The sequence below is a fragment of the Canis lupus genome, chromosome 29 (genome assembly GCF_003254725.2).
Source record: "Canis lupus dingo isolate Sandy chromosome 29, ASM325472v2, whole genome shotgun sequence".
In the NCBI taxonomy this organism is placed as follows: domain Eukaryota; kingdom Metazoa; phylum Chordata; class Mammalia; order Carnivora; family Canidae; genus Canis; species Canis lupus.
The window spans coordinates 13,807,879-13,825,847 of record NC_064271.1 but is presented as its reverse complement, the minus strand read 5'-3'; the positions used below and the strand labels follow the sequence as shown (position 1 = coordinate 13,825,847).

The following is a 17,969-nucleotide window of genomic DNA, read 5'->3' as shown; positions in this document are numbered from 1 at the left end:
CTTTGCAACAAAAAGCACAAAAACACATGCCATTTAAAATTTATGAATTTATTCAAATTAAAAATGTTTGCTATTCAAATAAACATTAAAAAAAATAAAAGGCAAGCCATAGACTGGAAAAAATATTTAAAAATATATATCTGAGAGGTGCCTGGGTGGCTCAGTGGGTTAAACGTTTGCTCAGGTCATGATCCCAGGGTTTTAAGACTGAGCTCCACTTCAGGCTTCCTGCTCAGCAGGGAGTCTACTTCTCCCTCTCCCACCTCACGACTATTCTCATTCTCTCTCTCTTTCTCTTTCTACTCTTCCTCTCAAATAAATTTAAAAAAATTTTTTAAAAAGAAAACACATATCTGATAAAGAACCAGAATACAAAAATATATGAGACTATATAAGGAATATTTATGGACACAGATCAATTGTTAAAGATGAGCAAAATAGTTGAGCAGATACTTCACTAAAGATGGTATATGAATAGCAAATGATGACATGACAAGTATATTTAACATTCCTAGTAATTAGAAGAGTGCAAATTCAAGCCATAATGAGATACCATTGCACACTCACTATAATAGCTAAAATTTAAGATTGAATGAGTGATGGGCATTAAGTAGGGCATATGATGTGATGAGTACTGGAGTTATACGCAACTGATAAATTATTGAACACTAGATCTGAAACTAATGATATACTATACGTTGGCTAATTGAATTTAAATTTAAAAAATAAAATAAGAAATTTAAGACTGACAATATCAAGTATTGGAAAGGATAAGGAATGTATCCGAATTTTTCCAGAGAAACATAACCAATAGGTTACATATAGGCATATCGAAAGAGAGATTATGCATCATTGGCTCTCTAAATTATGGAGGATAAATTCCACAATCTGCCATCTGCAAACTGGAGGCCCAGCAAAGTCATGGTGTAGTTCTAGTCCAAGTCCAAAGACCTAAGAATCAAAAGCAGTGATATCTGAGGGCATGAGAAAGTGAATGTCCCAGCTGAAACAGAGAGTAAATTTGCCCTTCCCCTTCTTTTTTCTACTTAGGCCCTCAAGGGATGATACCCACCAGATTTTGTGAGGGTGATTTTCTTTACTTAGTCTACTAATTGAAATGTTAACCTCTTCCAGAAACACTCTCATAGACATGCCCCAAAATAATAGTTTACCTTAGCCAAGTCAAGTTGACATGTGAAATTAAATATCACATGGAACAACTAAAACTCTCATATGTTGCTGGTGGAAATGAAAAATGCTATAGCTTTTTTAGAAATATGTTTGGCAATTTTTTACAGTTAAACCTACACTTTGCATTCAACTCAGAAACTCCACTGCTAGAAATTTAAAGAAGAAAAATGAAAACATATGTCCACAAAAAAGACCTGCCAGATGTCCATTAACTAGTGAACCCATTTACAGTTGTGGTATATCCATACAATGGATTAGTCCCCAACTATATATAATAAACAAAAAAGGAATTAGTGTCACATGTAACAATATAGATATTGGAGGCATTTTTTTAAATGGAAAATTCATACACAAAAGACTACATATTTTATGATACCACTTGAATGGCATTCTGTAACAGTCACAGTTGTCCCCCAGCACTTTTCCAATCTTCATTAGGAAATGCACCAGTTTTCCTCCTACCCTTGCAAGTTCTACTCATTATCCATTGTACAAGCTTCCACCAAAGTGTATCAATCATTTGTTTCCTGTGCAACTTTTCTGAAGCTTAGGAAGTACTGTATTTTAGAGGGTTGTCTTCCCCTGTTTTTCCAAGTAAATGGGAAGTCTTCAAGGACAAAGTCTCTATCTCCTTTGTATCTGTAGTATTTGACAATGACTGATACATGGTAAGACTTCAATACATGTTGAACAATACTTTCAGTTTTCTGTGTCTCAGATCTCCTTTTAGCTAGCATGTCTATAATGAAAAATAATTTGACTACAATTAACTTATTGCTATTTTAATTTATTGGTATTGTTTAATTATACAGATTAATCAAAAGAACCAGAGAACATCTTAGCTTAAAGATGTACACTAGAGTTTTATTATAACCAAATGTTATTTTTCATGTAAAAATGTAGTTTTTAATAGATTTTCTGTTGGTCATTTGATAGCAGAAATGAACAGCCCTGTCTTCCTCTTTTTACTTCTTTCCTTCATTTTTTTTCCTTTGTCAGTGTTTCCAGCTAAGGAAATAAAATGAAGTCACATTTAAATAGAGATGGAAGAGATATAAAAATCTATTTAGTGGACGCTGAGATTCCACTCATGTATGATGAGGCTGTTGATAAGTATATTTTCACAGACACATTGCCACTGATATTTAAGCAAAACACACGGAGAGGAAATGCATATAGAAACATGGCATTTGGGATCCCTGGGTGGCGCAGCGATTTAGCGCCTGCCTTTGGCCCAGGGCACGATCCTGGAGACCCGGGATCGAATCCCACATCAGGCTCCCAGTGCATGGAGCCTGCTTCTCCCTCTGCCTATGTCTCTGCCTCTCTTTCTCTCTCTCTCTGTGTGACTATCATAAATAAATAAAAATTAAAAAAAAAAAAAAAAAAAAAAGAAACATGGCATTTGGGGGATCCCTGGGTGGCTCAGCGGTTTAGCGCCTGCCTTTGGCCCAGGGCGCGATCCTGGAGTCCCGCGTCGGGCTCCCTGCATGGAGCCAGCTTCTCCCTCCTCCTGTGTCTCTGCCTTTCTCTCTCTCTCTCTCTCATAAATAAATAAATAATTTTTTTAAAAAAAGAAAGAAGAAGAAACATGGTATTTCATTCCCATTTCCAAGCAAATTCCAAAAACCTCCAGAATAGATCAACATGAATTCTTATTCATTTGCATTCTCATTGCTCCTGAGAAAACAGTTAAAGGTTCTTGTTTTATTTTTTAAAATATAAACATGAGAAAAAAATAAAATAAAATATGAACATGTGTCTACCTATACAGACATAATTAAGAGAGTATACATAGTTAAAATGACTTTTATGGCTTAATAAAAGATACTTTTATTTAAGGGCCTTAAGGTAGAAGTACAATAAAACATAGAGCTAATGACAACGTTTAAAATAACCAAGAGCAACAACAACAAAAAAGGAAAAACAGAGTAAGAAGATCAAATAAATATGCAAGCAATACATACACACACGTATACACACACACACTTTCAGGGGAAATCTATTTTAAAGATGAATTTAAAAAAACTAAATAGCACACATTTAACAAAATAATATTTTCATGGTAAGAATAAGGAAGGAGATCCTAAAATATGGGCTGTCCATAAGTTTTGTTTTGTTTAAACTAGTCTCCATTCAATCCATTTGCAGAGTCTTGGACAGTAGTCTCATGGTAAGAATGGCAAGGCCCCTTACATGAAGAAGAGATTGATTGAAAAATCTACGAACTTCAGATCATCAATCTAGCATTGCTATCCTTTTGCCAGGACTCTCCCTGTTTTCAAGGACCTCCTCTTCAGATTGCTCTTTACTTCCTGCCCGAAACACATCTAAAATATCACTGAGTTTTTCTTCTATGCTTTAGAATGGGCTATTTTTATCTGTTTTGTTTAACTTAACTCAAAATCCGGAATCCCTGTGTGGGACAACCTTGAAGGGAAGGCAAATCAGACAGAAAGTCTGTAATACTTGACTCAACAGCAAGAGTTAGACTTCATATTTCTCTAGGAAGTAGGAAGTGCACATCCCCTACTTTATTCATCCAGCTTTCCCAGGAAGAAATCCTAAGGAACACATTGGCCAAAATCAGCAAAAATCAACACATTGGCATTCTATAGGAAGGCTGAGGAGGGCAAAACAAATGCCATACATAATGATAGGAAAAAATCCAAAGGAGGTAGAAATACTGGCAGGGATAGTCACAAACATCCCTGCATGTCTTAGAACATACTCTTTCTCCACTTTAACTTCCTGCAAAAAAAATATTTTTCGATGTGAAGACATTTCACAGTAGCCCAAAGGGGCCCTTGAGATGTTTGTGTGCTTGAAAGATTTGAACTTCGAAGGTTTATGGAAGGAGTTTCTACTCTTGGGGTTTCTGAGTCTCCTGAGACCATTGTGTTAAGGGGATGGGGAGGCTTTTCTATGGCACTGAATTCCAGTCAACATAGTCCATACTGGACAAGGAAAAGCTGCAGCTAACTACTTAGGTTTTACTCCACGAAAGGTATAGAAGATATCTGAGTTCTTTTTTATGCTGTTCCTGCTTATCAGGAGCCATAATTTCAAGGCAATAGTCATGTCTTGAAGACTTGAGGAGGAGCATGTAAGATTTTAAATGAGATAATACAGTCCCTGGCACATAAAGAATGCCAAATAAATGGTTTTTGTTTTTCTATTAATGTCTATTCTCCATCACCCTGACTTCTTTTTGTACATGCTGCCTTAACGTCCCCCTAAATTCCTGTTTCCATCACAAACCAATGTCAGAAAGACTCACCACTGGGTCTTTAGAGATGGTGGCTTCTACATTGCCCTTAATGTTGTGGATGTGGGATGTAAATCAGCTGCAGTTACATTTTAATAGAAATGGAGATTCAGAGCACAGATTTAATAGCAAGTCAAGGAACGTCTACAAGAGCAGCTCGCTAATTACATGTACCAAACACTATAATAACATAGCATCTATCCATCCGGGAAACGTTCCTTTACTTGCTGTTTGAAAGCAATGATTTCCATAGTTGACTTGTGTACAATTATTCCTTCAGTGACTTGAATGTCTGCTTAAAGTAGTTCAAGAGCTCAAAAGATTCTCTCTGATGTGACTATAAGGCAGGCATAGTACTTAGGATATTATAAAATTGCCTCTAGAATTCAGGTTAGCAAATATTTAACAAGTGCCCTATACAGTATCAGGCACCTGGGTACTAAAAAAGTAAAGACAAATGAAACAGTGTTGAGTCCTCCTTCAAGGAGCTCAGTGAGACAGACAAATAGGCAGATGACTTCAGTACCTGGGAAATCCAGTGTTATGATGGAGAAAGGGTACCTGCTCCAGCCATCCTGGAAGCAAGAGGCTAGAGAGAGGACTGTCTGTAGAGGGCAATGAATGAGGAGAGACTTAGACAGTGAGAAACATGACCCAAGCAGAACAGTCTGGAGTGGAGTGTTTGGGATGAAAGCAGGGAAGAATGGAAATCAGCGAGGTCCGGGAGTGAGTGTCAGGGCATGGAGAACCTTGCTTAGAACTCACACTAGGATGGGGAGGAAGCTGCTGAGGAGCTCATTCAGAGGAACGTCACGGTTAAACTGGTCTTTTAGATAAATGTCCAGTAATCCATCCAAACAGATTTGGCACTATGGTTAGAAGGTTATTGCAGTGGCCCAGACAAAGGATAATGAAGGCCAAATCTAGCATAGCAGATAAGACTTGAGGGAGAGAAGCTGAGTTCAAATCATATAGAAGTAAAATCTACAATACTGGCTATGCATTATACATGGAAGGGGAGGTAGAGAATAAGTCAGGTTCTTTACTTCAGTGAATAATGATACCAACAAACATGACAGGAGTAGATGACAATTCTCTCAACCAATAGCAGCCACATAGTACTGAGGGACACTTCACCACACTGATGAAGACAATGAACTTTTTTTTTTTTTTTTTGACTATGAACTTTTGAGCCAGAGAGGCTGGGTTCAAATTCTATCTTCATTTTTCAGAATTTAGGTTAACTTAGGAGAGTGTATGAATTTTTCTAGTTTTCTCATCTATAGAAAGAAGATGATAATGATAGTACCAATTTCATAAGGCTATCATGAGGATTATATAAGTAATTATATTTAATATGCTTAGAATAGTTTCTGGGTTACAACAAGAGACAGATGACAACTGTACAATATGTATATGTATACACACACACACACACACATACACTCAAGGTGAGGAGATAAGTGGTACAGAACCCAAATGGCAGGAACACCCACCCTCAAGAATTAGAGCTTAAGTGGAGCATGAAATAGATCAAGAAAGAGAAAAGAATGAAACGTAATGTGGGATCAGAAAACCCAAAGGAGTAGTGAATAAGTGTTAGATGCAGTTGAGAGATCAAGCAAAATAAAGACTATAAAGGATTTTAAGGTAGCAGGTAGGTGTACAGTAAAATATCACTTCTCATACTCTTCTTCAGATGAGGCTCTACTGTGTTTGGAGCCAAAAATTATGACTACTTCTCCCTCAGATGTTGTCAGTTCCATTTCACCAAATAAACAAAAGGCATAAGAGTATACACAACTAAACTGGATCCCTCCAACATTCCTAACATCAGAATAAATCCCAGATGTGTCAAAGATAGGTATGTAAAATATGAGGCCAAAATATACAAGAAATAAATTCATGAACATTTTGTAATCTAGGTGTAAAGAAAGTACTATCTTTAAACATGACAAATTATTCAGACAGTGTGGGGAAAGTAACTTACAACAACTTATCTATAGAAAAAAAAAAACATTAAAACACTGAAAAAACCCCACGATGATATAAATATTTGTTAAGATTTTTGGAGCAATCCTAAGGCCAAGAGCTCTAATACGTGAAGAATTTAACAAATTTATCAGAGAAGTTCAATATCCTAGTAGAAAAATGGACAAAGAACATGAATGATCAATTCATAAGAAATGAAAAACAAATGATAAGTCTTTGAAAATATTCTCAATCTACACATCAATTAAATCCATGAAATAATTCTATTTATCACCAGCCAGGAAGCAAAGTTTAACAAGAGATAAATATCTTCCAATGTCAAGGTTATTAGAAAAAAATAGTCACTAACATTCACTGGTATAATAGATTAATAAAACATCTTGGGGATTAAATTTTAAGTGCAAATATCAATCAATCCCTCCTACAAAATACCTGGCCAGTACTCTTCAGAACTGTCAGGGTGATGGGCAACATGTGAAGAGTGAAAATAATCACAGCCCCAAAGAAACAGAAAACATAACTGAATGCATTTATTCTGGATTGGATCCTCAAACAATAACAAAATACATTAGTAAAAACATCCTACTGAAATCTGGAGTCCGGTGAATAGTAATGTACCAATATTGGCTTCTTAGTTTTCACAGCGAAACATAGTTTATGATATTATCATGGTAATATAAGATGTTAATTTTAGAGGAAACTGGATGAGGCGTGTATTATCTTCCCAACTAGTTTATAAATCTAAAATAATTTCAAAATAAAGGGTTTGTTAGAAAAAATTTCACTTAACCTGCTGGTTAATTCTGTTTTTGAGAAATGTATCCTATAGAAATATTTTAAGTACGAAAAAAATGTATATAAGGATATTCATTACATATTAACTATAATTGGAAAAAATCCAAATGTAGTACAAAAGGAGATTTGATAATTAAGTGAGGCTATAACTATAAGATGGAATGTTATGCATCCATTAGAAAGGATGTTTATTAGACTTATAAACACTGGCCAGAAAGTCATTTATGGTATATCATATTTTTATTTTTTTTAAGATTTTATTTATTTATTCATGAGAATACACAGAGGAGAGAGAGGGAGGCAGAGACAAAGGCAGAGGGAGAAGCAGGCTCCATGCAGGGAGCCTGATGTGGGACTCGATCCTGGGTCTCCAGGATCACGCCCTGGGCCAAAGGTGGCGCTAAACCCCTGAGCCACCAGGGCTGCCCACAAATTATCTTTTAGCTGATGGAGGAGGACCTATGGGATTAAAAAAAAATGAGATATATTAACTCACTCACGGAAGTTTATGAAAGCATTGTGGGATTCTTGTATCCAACTCACAATGAACACAGCTGGTTTGTTGGAAATACATTAGGCTACTTGGTACATTCATCTTTTAGAAACTGGTTTTGACCAAATTACTGGACAACATCAGCCTGAGAAACTATATACGCTCTCAGAGGTTAATGGACGTTTCAAAGACACCATGATTTCAAACTTTCTTTAAACTCTTTTATGCACTTTAATGAGTTGCTCCTAGTCAACCCTGGGCGCACTCATTACTAAGAGAATTCAAACACAGTCTTTCCATTCCTTACAATTATATATTTTTCTAAAATCTATTCAGTTATTGTAGGCAGGGTAGGTTTATCAATTACCTCTCCAAGCTGTCCATTATCTATTTTGAGAGTATAATTTGTTTCCCGCATAGAGTATGTGTTAACAGCATGATGCGTTTTACATTTGTAATTAATTTTGAACTGACAAAGAAGGTAGGAAAAATTCTCCCATAAATAAAAGTAATGAATGCAAGTATTTAAACAAAAGGTCCTAGTAATTTCCAGCAACTTAAAAGAAAAGAAAAAGACGCAACTTGCTCTATCTCTTAAACTAAAAATACCAAGATATCTTTTGTTCCTCCTTCATGATACTCTAGAGATTCTGAAATTTCAATATTAAATAGGATAATAAATAACAGATAGGCACACTACATTGAAACTGTGAATGAGAAATTGTTTACTTCTCAATAGCATTAACTACATCAGTTTTACTGTACGTGACTAATTGGCTAGAGCACAAAGTTTTATCAAAAAATCAGTGTTGTAGACATAAATTCCTACCCATGATGAAACTAAATATTTTGCTACTCATAGCACTTTTAAAATGATAGAGAGCTTGAAATTAAATTACACTAAATGCCTTTATATTTATTCGACATTAAACCTTATTTTCCTTACTGTCATTCTGCCAGCGTGATATCATCGGAGTTGAAGAGGGATGCTAATGCTATTTATATTACACTGCACTGTCCTCTAATTGACCTTGTTTGTGCAACGGAATGGCTGCTTTTCTCAAGCTGCCAGCCCTTTATTGCAGCATTTTGACCATGCACTAGTGGCTCTTTGTGCTGCTGCTGAGTTCAAGAATCAATACTGCATTCCCCACAGCCAATAAAGGCAGCTGACAGCATGAATTAACTGAGTGTGGCCAGTTGCATGGAGGGCCATTGTCTTTAAGGAAAATCTGGATGTGATTACCAGCCTCCATCTCCGAGTGAAGGTTTTAATGCAAAGTGCGAGGTTGCTGTAATTTAATTTTGGCCTGCTGCTCTGACACACTCCCCTTTGCCACTGCTTCATGGAATCTAAGCTATTAATGGCCGCAAACCAAAACACATACAGAGACAAAGGCAAATACTCACAGTCATACGATAGCGGTTTCACCTGACTTGGCCATTCTTTTCTGATAGTACTTCTATAACAGGTTCTATTTCTTTGAGCTGGGCCTTCTGCCATAGTAATAAGTCAAGTCAAAGTTAAAAATCAAACTTGTTATGATGTCTGTATCTAAACGAAGTTTTCATATGTGGTAGGGTTAAAAATTCCCCATAGAGAATTCACTGCCTTTGATTCAACTGTCAAAATTATGGAAAACTTTGTCTATGCTCCTCAACGTCCACCCATCGCAAGATGATTTCCATCCCCTCTATTGCACTGAACCTATTTTCCCTTACAACAAAATCAAATGAATTCTTTTCCGTCTTTATCTTCTCAGTAGAATTTACTGTCAACTACTTCCTCCTTCATAAAACATCCTCACCTCTGGGGTTCTACTCCCTTTGATCCTATCTTCTCAGTGTGGGTGTTCCTCTCATTTTATCCTGGGCTTCCTCTTCTCACTTTAATGTGGGGCCCTCCATGCAAGTCCCCATCTTTCTTTATGCCCACAAATACTTTTCTCTACCAAGTATTGATTCCCAAATAATCTGCACTCCACACCTCTTAATAAATTTGGTTGTCCCATCTGTATTTTGAAATTCACATATCTCAACATGAATGTATCATCTCCTGCTGGGTTTTCCCAATAAATGACCATCTGTTACGTATGCAAGAATATGGACCTCATCTTTGAATCCTTTATTTCCTTCACTCCCTACCCGCAATCAGTTAGCAAGTTCTCCTACTCAACTCCTTAATTTCTCAACCTAGCCACCCCCCAATCTGACATTTCCCTTACCCTTCTACCACTCAGGCTGCACTCCAAGGTTTTTCTAACCACTCTCCTCCCACCCAGAATGGTCCCCACCCCTCGGCCCCCCAGCTGAAATCCCTACTCTGCAACTAATCTTATCTTCCCCCAAACTAAATCTGTTCACATTACTTCACCACTTAAAATATTTCAGAGATTTCCCACTAAGACTTTATTTATCTCTTTAGCTTCGAGTTTTACAGTATTTTGTCTTTTGCTTCTCCCCAATGGCATCTATTGTGGCTCGAGCACTACTAAGTCAGTGATTTAAATACAAGGACATGGACCATGGCAGAGACTTAGTTTGAAACCAGAACAAAGGAAAACACCTATTAGACACTTGACTGCAATCATTATGCTCCATGGCTGCAGGTATTGCCTAAGCTCCTACAAGTGTGTTAGACAAAGGAAAAATCCACAGAATAACAAAGTGGGATTTATGTAAGCCTTTAAAAAGGGAAATGACATGTCATTTTTTTTGCTTTATCAAAAGACCTATATTTCTGAGAGAATTTTGGTATTGAAAACATCAGTTCTGTTTATAACAGGCAATGCTCTTGGTTGAAATTAATTCAAGCAGAGTTATTCAAGGGACAGTGTATTATATACAAACCATTTAACTTGAGCTTTAAAACGATTTTTCATGTCTGAGAATTATTAAGAAGATACCAGTTTGGATCAACACTTTCCAGAAACTGGAATAAAACCTGTGGTTTCAAAGCCTTTTATTTTCAACGCAAACATTTGTGAGACTCTTAAAGGCACAGTATCTGTTCTATTCCTACTCAAAATTTTTGTTGCCGTCATTAATTTTTTCAGGAGAGTTTTATTTTACCAGCATTGTCCCCAAACCGCCTAACCATCACACACACACACACACACACACACACACACACACACATTAAAGTATATAATTCCTACATCCCCCCTTCCAAGGCTGAAATGAAGAAGGTGATGCCACATTTGCCTCTGCTGCCTCATTCTCCCTGAATAGGTAGCAATGAAGTAAGAAATAGGCATATTGAGGGGGGTTGGGTGGCTCAGAAGGTTAAGCATCAGACTTGATTTTGGCTTGAGTCATGATCCCAGGGTTGTGGTATGGTGCCCCACATAAGGCTCAGTGCTCATTGCAGAGTCTGCTTGAGATTCTCTCTCCCTCTGCCCCCATAAATAAATAAATACATAAGTGAATGAATGAATGAATGAATGAAGAATAGAAATAGGTGTATTGAACTTCAGATCAGTACGTGATGCTCTGCCCAAGACAGCTGAAGGAAAGATGTTTGCTGTTTCCCTACCCTTCCACCTATCAGTTTTCATCTTCAATATTATGCACTTCCCTAGCCAAGGAATAAATCTTCAAGGGTTTTTGGGTTGGCAGCTCAACACCATTTGATTGTGTGTGAGAAAACAAGAGGCAGATAAAAGGAAATCATGAAGAACTCTCTACCCTACTCCATGTCTCTCAAGGTTATATCATGGAAAGAGACACAGGCTACCTCCACAGAGACAAGGTTGCTGCTCTTTGTAATATATGATGAGCTCTTGGGCAGGAGTGGGAGGGACGTTTTGTGATACATAGATACATTCACTCTGCCATTAAGAGAAGAGGAAAAATGGTCCAAGGTGCTCAAGGAGGAATGAAAAAGTACACATCTCTTGCTCATTCTCCTTTAAAATATTTCATCAGGAGCTTCCTGGCATAGAAGCATAGGTACTAGCTTTCTTGAAAAGAAAGTGGACACAAAGAAGGAGAGAATGTCTGGTCCCCTCTATACTTGGGAAAGTACACTTGTATAGCTGCTCCCATGACTTCAACGTGACTAATTGAACCCATTAAATATCTTTGCTCTTGATTTATTTTACCTAAAATGATTTTTCTGAGCAGCAAGATGATTTTTACCAAGTTTCCTTAATCAAAGGCATCATTCTCCAGATTAGATCTGTCTAAAAATATATTTCATAGGATTTAGCATACTTTACACCTTCCTGAAATAGCCCTACATTTTTAACGATGATTGTGGTTGCCTGGCCTCTCAACCTGACAGAAGAACGATAGCAGGCCTGTTCTTCAACAGCATGCAAGTCTGGATGAGGAGTGGGAAGGTGGGGAGCTATCCATCAAAGTCCTTGCTACGGGCATGTCCACACAAATGGCTGTACGTCAAAGCCTGAAAACATAAGGACTTTTGCTCTCTCTTTGGTAACATGCAAAAGCCAAGTTTTACGTGTTATTCTCTTTCCTGTTCCTCATCCTCAACCAAAAAGTTATGTTTCCATTAATAGGAAAATGTGGCCACTTTTTGTTTTTCAATCCAAGCCTCTGAATGAATTATCTGGCCAAAGCAAAAGGCCAGGGGGCCTTCTGCATGCTCTTGATGATATACGGGAAGGCTATATGGCATCAGCTGGGAAAACCGCAGCCAACATTGGAATAATCAAAAGTGACCTACATGCAATAATAGCCTGTGTGACAGTCAAGACGGGACACCAGGAAGCAGGTGGTCTATATGACAGAGGATCGATACTCCCGTAGCAGGGATAAAATAGATTCCAAATGGAAAATAAACTCGTGGAGAATACGTACAGGAAGACAAGAGAAGGGGAGGGAAAAATAAGCCAAACCTGCAGGAAACAACACAACAAAGAGAATGTGAGGGTGAGTGCAGGGGCCCACAGCTGATGTGATGATGAAAACTGAATGAGAAAGGGGAGAAGACAGTCAATATGAATTTGCTTCCATCGCAAAGAAAGGGCGCAACACAAGCCCTCAGAAGCTTGAGCTACCCAAATTAGCCAGGATCTTCTCTATTCTAATTTAACATGCTTACAAAAAAATGTCATCATTTGTAAGAAGTGTTGACAGCCTCAAAAACTTGGTTTTGTTTAGGGAGGCCTAGTTTTTAGCAAGAAAACAAGGACAACCCATATTTCATTTCTTTGAAAATATATTCCAATGAAAAGGGAGATGGATCGAGGTAAACCTAATTTGCATTATTTAGTTCAAAAGAAATGTTGCTTTGATGCCACTGTGTATATTTGCAGTGCTTCCTTGCTCTCTTGGGAGCTGGTGTGTATTAACATTCCATTCCTCTTTTTCATTATTGCTATCACATATATTAAAACATGCGCGTGCACACATACACGTGCAGTATTAGCTGATAAAGCTGTAATGGCAACCTCCAATATGAGAACTTTCTCCAGAATTCAATCCCAGACATCAATAAAACTAAATATTCTGACAAATGTTAGCAAAATTCCCTTACATTAAAAAACAACAACAACATTGGAATTTCATGACTCTGAGTTCCTACTGTGGGTTGTGTGAATCTGTGCTTTTAGGGAGTCACACTAGGCTTGTAGACAGGCCTGAAGAATATTTCAAATTTCATCCAAATGGTGGAACGTGGCATTATCTACTGCATCATCTTGATTTCTTCCTTTTATTTTTTATAACTGAAACTTGCGATGCATTATTGCTCCTGTGCCAGGGGAGTAAGCAGGGCATCTCATTTCCTGACTGCTTGCTGACACACCAGGAGGATTTTGCTCCCAATGCTGAAAGTCTATGTGGAAATCAGAAGTCAAGGACTGTGATCTTCCTAAAGAAACAGCTTTAGAAATCTCAAGCTCTTCCTGCAATGCAGCAGATGTGCTGGTTGCTGCCAAGCTCCGGCTAGCTCTCAAAAATGCTGACACCAAGCCTGAGACTCTGCAAGGAACCAAAGTGATGTTTACACAATGCTGTCAGGGTCCATGAGACGCCCTTCTTGGAGTGCCCTTCAAGCACACCATTTTGTTCCTGCATCCCCCACGGGGCTTAAATTGGTCTTGCTTTCCCCGTGCCTCTGCTTACTCAGCCTGGGCCAGAAGCTCCTTGAGGGCAGCTCTGTGTGCACCCCTCGCCTCCAGCATAGAGCCTGGCACACAGCAGGTGCTCTACAGTTACTTCCTGGGTGAATATACAAATAGCATAGCCTCAAAGAAGCCTCCTAAAAGCTGAGTCACTTCTGAATCTGGCAGGTAGCTCTATGTTCCTAAGGGAAGATATGTAATTGAGGACAGCCGACTCCCCTTCCACCTGGAAGGGAAGAGAAGCCAAATGTGCCCCTGAGGCGGACAGCATACCTCTTCTTTCCCCTCTCTATGAAGTGGTTTCTCAACACAGCCCTCAGTTCGATGCTGCCCTGTGCTGGTCTTTGTTCCCTGACTAGAATTCCTTTGCTCCTAGGGATGAAGCTCAGCAGTGGTCTGAGGCACTTCCCTGTGTCTGACCCAACAAGTGAGTGAGATGCTGCTTACCAAGTCAAAATTGGGATTGAGCTTTTTCCTCTTGACCCTCACTCATATTTTCATTTTGGGTAAGTAATAAAAAGTAGAGATACCTGGATTATGACAGCTCCCCCTCAGCTCCAGCTCCAGCTCCAAGCTTATTGCAGAGCTACCCCCCATGCCTGATTTAAGGAGAGAAAGAAAAAAAAAAAAAAAGGCCCAGAGAGACTGGAGAGCCGGTGAGCCCCTCCTGCTCCTGCCTTCTTCCCGAGTGCCCAGCCCTGCTGGCCAAGCCGCCCTGCTGAAGTGTGACAGTGCGTGATTCATGGCTGTCTGCGTTCAAGCGAGCAGGGCTTTCGCTGGAGTCTGCACATCTGCTGTATCCTAAGAAGAGCCCACGTTTTATCAAGTCTTTCCCTTAGGAAGATCACAAACCACTTTATGCACAATCATCTCTTCATCCAGCCCTGTCACTTGGGAAGTGAAGACTACAGGGAGCCGTAGATAAAGAGGCTGTAATAACTCTAACTAAAATTTGGCTGGGATGTTGAGGGTTACTCTGTCCTCCAACAGAACGTGCCATATGTTCTTCTGTAAGCACAAGTGACTGAATCTTTGAATTTATTCTTTATCTGAAAGATAGTTAAAATGAGTTGTCAAACACTCCAGTTCAGTACCATATTCAAGAATCCTTTTTTTTTTTTTCCACATGGCTCTTTGGGTAATTAGGACATTCTTAAATATATTTTAAAAGGTCTTTAGTCTATGTACCTATTTAATAATTTTCAAATTTGACTGTCAGAGCCAAGCAAGGAAGATATTTAATATAGAAATGGTTTCCATATTATTAAACCATGCATTTCATCTCCAGCACATTTAGATTAAGATAAAGATTTTAGTCTAAAGTGAGTGGCCAGTGATAGCAACCCTCCCCACAATACACAGACATACATGCATGTAGATGTATATGTGCACACCTACACATGCACACACACAAACACACATACACTTTTATCTTTCTGAGAACTGCTACACCTCTTCTTTTATGCCACAGGATACATATAAGTGAGAATTAAAGTCCTTTGTGGCTTAATAAGGAGTTAAATGAAAAGAATCAGAGTTTTCATTTTGCACGAACTCCAACCTCTATTTGTTCATCCTCTATGAGTTTTAAATGACCCCACTTCCCTAAGATTTAATTATGTTATCTCATTCTCCGTGAACCCCCTGTGAGGACCTCACTGTGGGGACTCGAAGACTTTGTGGGAAGTGTCAAACGTGTTTCATAAGGAAAACTATGTTTTACTCTTTTGAGGCTAGTGAAGATAGAAAGGAGTATTTCTCTGTGTCTCTTTAATGTATGAACTTAGGGATAATTCACTTAGCCAAATAAGGGAGCTCTTCTGCCTTAATTTGTGTGCATGTTTGATGTTCATTTGAACCCATCCACTTGCTGCTGTATACGAATAGGTAACTTGGAAGATGCTTTCTGCCCTTTAATTAGTTGAACTCCAATCTGGTACCTGAAAAAAAATAAATATTCTAAGGAAAAATTTTGGAGCATACCTGCTTATCTCCTCTTTTTCAATAGAGACCAACAAAGACTTCGCATGAACAAGGAACTTACAAAATAAAAATGTGGCTTTATAACAAGTTATTCACAGTCTGAGTAACAAAACTCATCCCAGGTGAAATCTGTTCATTGGAGAAGTGGATGATTTCACTGACGCCTTGAACTCAAATTGTATGAAAACATTCAGGCTCTTTGTCTAGCCACCAGGGCTGCCTTTTGGATTCTGCAAAATTCACTTTTTTTCCCTCCTAAAATATAATTTATTTTCTCCAGTTAGATATTTAAAGGGAAAAAAGAAAGAGATAAAAATAAAAATTACTGAAGAGGGAACATAACAAATCATTCCCTACACAGTGGTGGCTATGGAAAGCAGCCTTTCACAACCACTAACTTTTCATTCTCTGAGTGAAAAACAAAAACAAATTGGAGACATGTTCCCTTGAAAGCTGCAAAATGATTTGTCTTCTTAGAATTATCAAAGCGATGTCGTGTTCTCAGAAGTATCAAACAATTGAGGAAAACCACAGTAGGAAAAACCATAACTACTCACCTACTAGTAATGATATCTTAAAAAGTAAAGTAGAGACAACTAAGGAGAGAGTTTTTCTAAAAATGTCAGTGTGAGAGAAGCAGGAGATTCAAAATGACCTGTCAATCTTAGAGCAAGATCTTTGAAATAATAACTTAGTAACCCTGATCTCTAGAGTTTTACCTCTTCAATGCTAAATGTATTGTGTCTATTTTCACTTAATCTTCCTTTTTCATATGGTTTAAAAGATAAATTTTCTGATATAAAATTGCTGAATTAGACAAATGCCATTTGTTTGATTAATGTCTCTCATAAGCAAGAACTGCATGACCTCTGCATATTTCTGTCAGGTGTCATTTGGGCTACATTTAAATTTGAGCAGGATCAAGGAAGAACTAATTTCACTGTGATGATGTGCCTTTCTTGAATGCAGATAATTAGCGTGAAAATTTTTTTCATATATATAAAATGCCATGATAAAAAAAAAGAGGGAAGGAACAGTGTCAACTCAGAGCATATTTAATTTCAAAAAATAAAAGAATAAATTTGAAATGAGTTTCCCAAGACTTGGTAGTAGCTTTCACTCACCTATTTGTTATCTATTTACTTGCATTTAGTTATCATATTTTTATCACTGTGTGACCCATATTAAACCCATTTAGGTTTGGGGGTGGATGAACTGTTCATTTAGATTAGCGCAAATATTAATACTTTTAATCATTTGCTCGTTTAAACGGCTGTAGTTGATATTATAGGTATAATCTCTCCTTTACCAGTTAGGAATGTACTTAGCTGCAAGTAACGAAGTAGTAAAATATAGTATCTTAACAGAATAGTGTTGAGTTTTTTCCACAAACAAAAGAAAACAAAAAACAAGTTGAAAGGCAGGCTATTTCTGATGTGTGTTCAACAGCAGCACAATCGCAGGCTGGACATTTCTGTACTTTTATAGTTAAGATGGCTACACATCTGCATTCAAAAGAGGAAAAGAGGTGAAAAGTGGTGTCAATGATGTCTGTCTTTATTTTTTTTGAAGAAAAGGAAAACCTTTCCAGGAACAATCTGAACAGATTTTTCTTAGATTCCATTGGCAGAACTGACTCTCGGGGCTGCCCCGTATGCTGCAGACACTGGGAAAGCAAGGAAGATGATGGTTATGATTGGTTCTGATGGATTATAGTCTACATCAGATTCAGGGTAGCAAAATACATCGCCATGCTGAACAAATGTGGAGTTCTGTTAGAAAGGAGGAAAGGAGGAGGGATGTTAAGCAGGTGATAACATTGTCCATCCTACATCCATAAATATAGATCAATGGTTCTCTTGTTTATTGCCAAAATATGCCACCCGCTATGTGAGCTTCGATCTTCAAACTCAAAGTCGTCGTTGTCAACTGCAAGTCACTCACATTATCTTGGTATGGAAAGAAGCATACTTCCTCCTGATGTCCATAGGGTCCTTAATCTCTATGATTAGAACTGATCCTATGACAGCAGAACTTCACTGAAGTATGAATAAAATTTTTCATTTCCCTATCATTATTTGGAAAGGGAAATGGGCCCATCTGTTTTCACATCCATTTTCTCCACATTTGCTCTCTCAGCAGTAAGGAGCAGGTT

The 17,969-nt window shown here is 37.9% G+C and overlaps 1 long non-coding RNA gene across 1 annotated transcript in view; it reads right to left on the bottom strand.

Moving 5' to 3' along the window:
* LOC125754002 (uncharacterized) overlaps positions 1-14,701 on the bottom strand; it is a 54,264-nt gene extending 39,563 nt beyond the window's left edge. The window contains exon 1 of the long non-coding RNA XR_007407149.1: positions 14,362-14,701. This is a non-coding gene — a long non-coding RNA (uncharacterized LOC125754002). The remainder of the gene's footprint in view (positions 1-14,361) is intronic.
* Between the last annotated feature and the right edge of the window lie 3,268 nt (positions 14,702-17,969).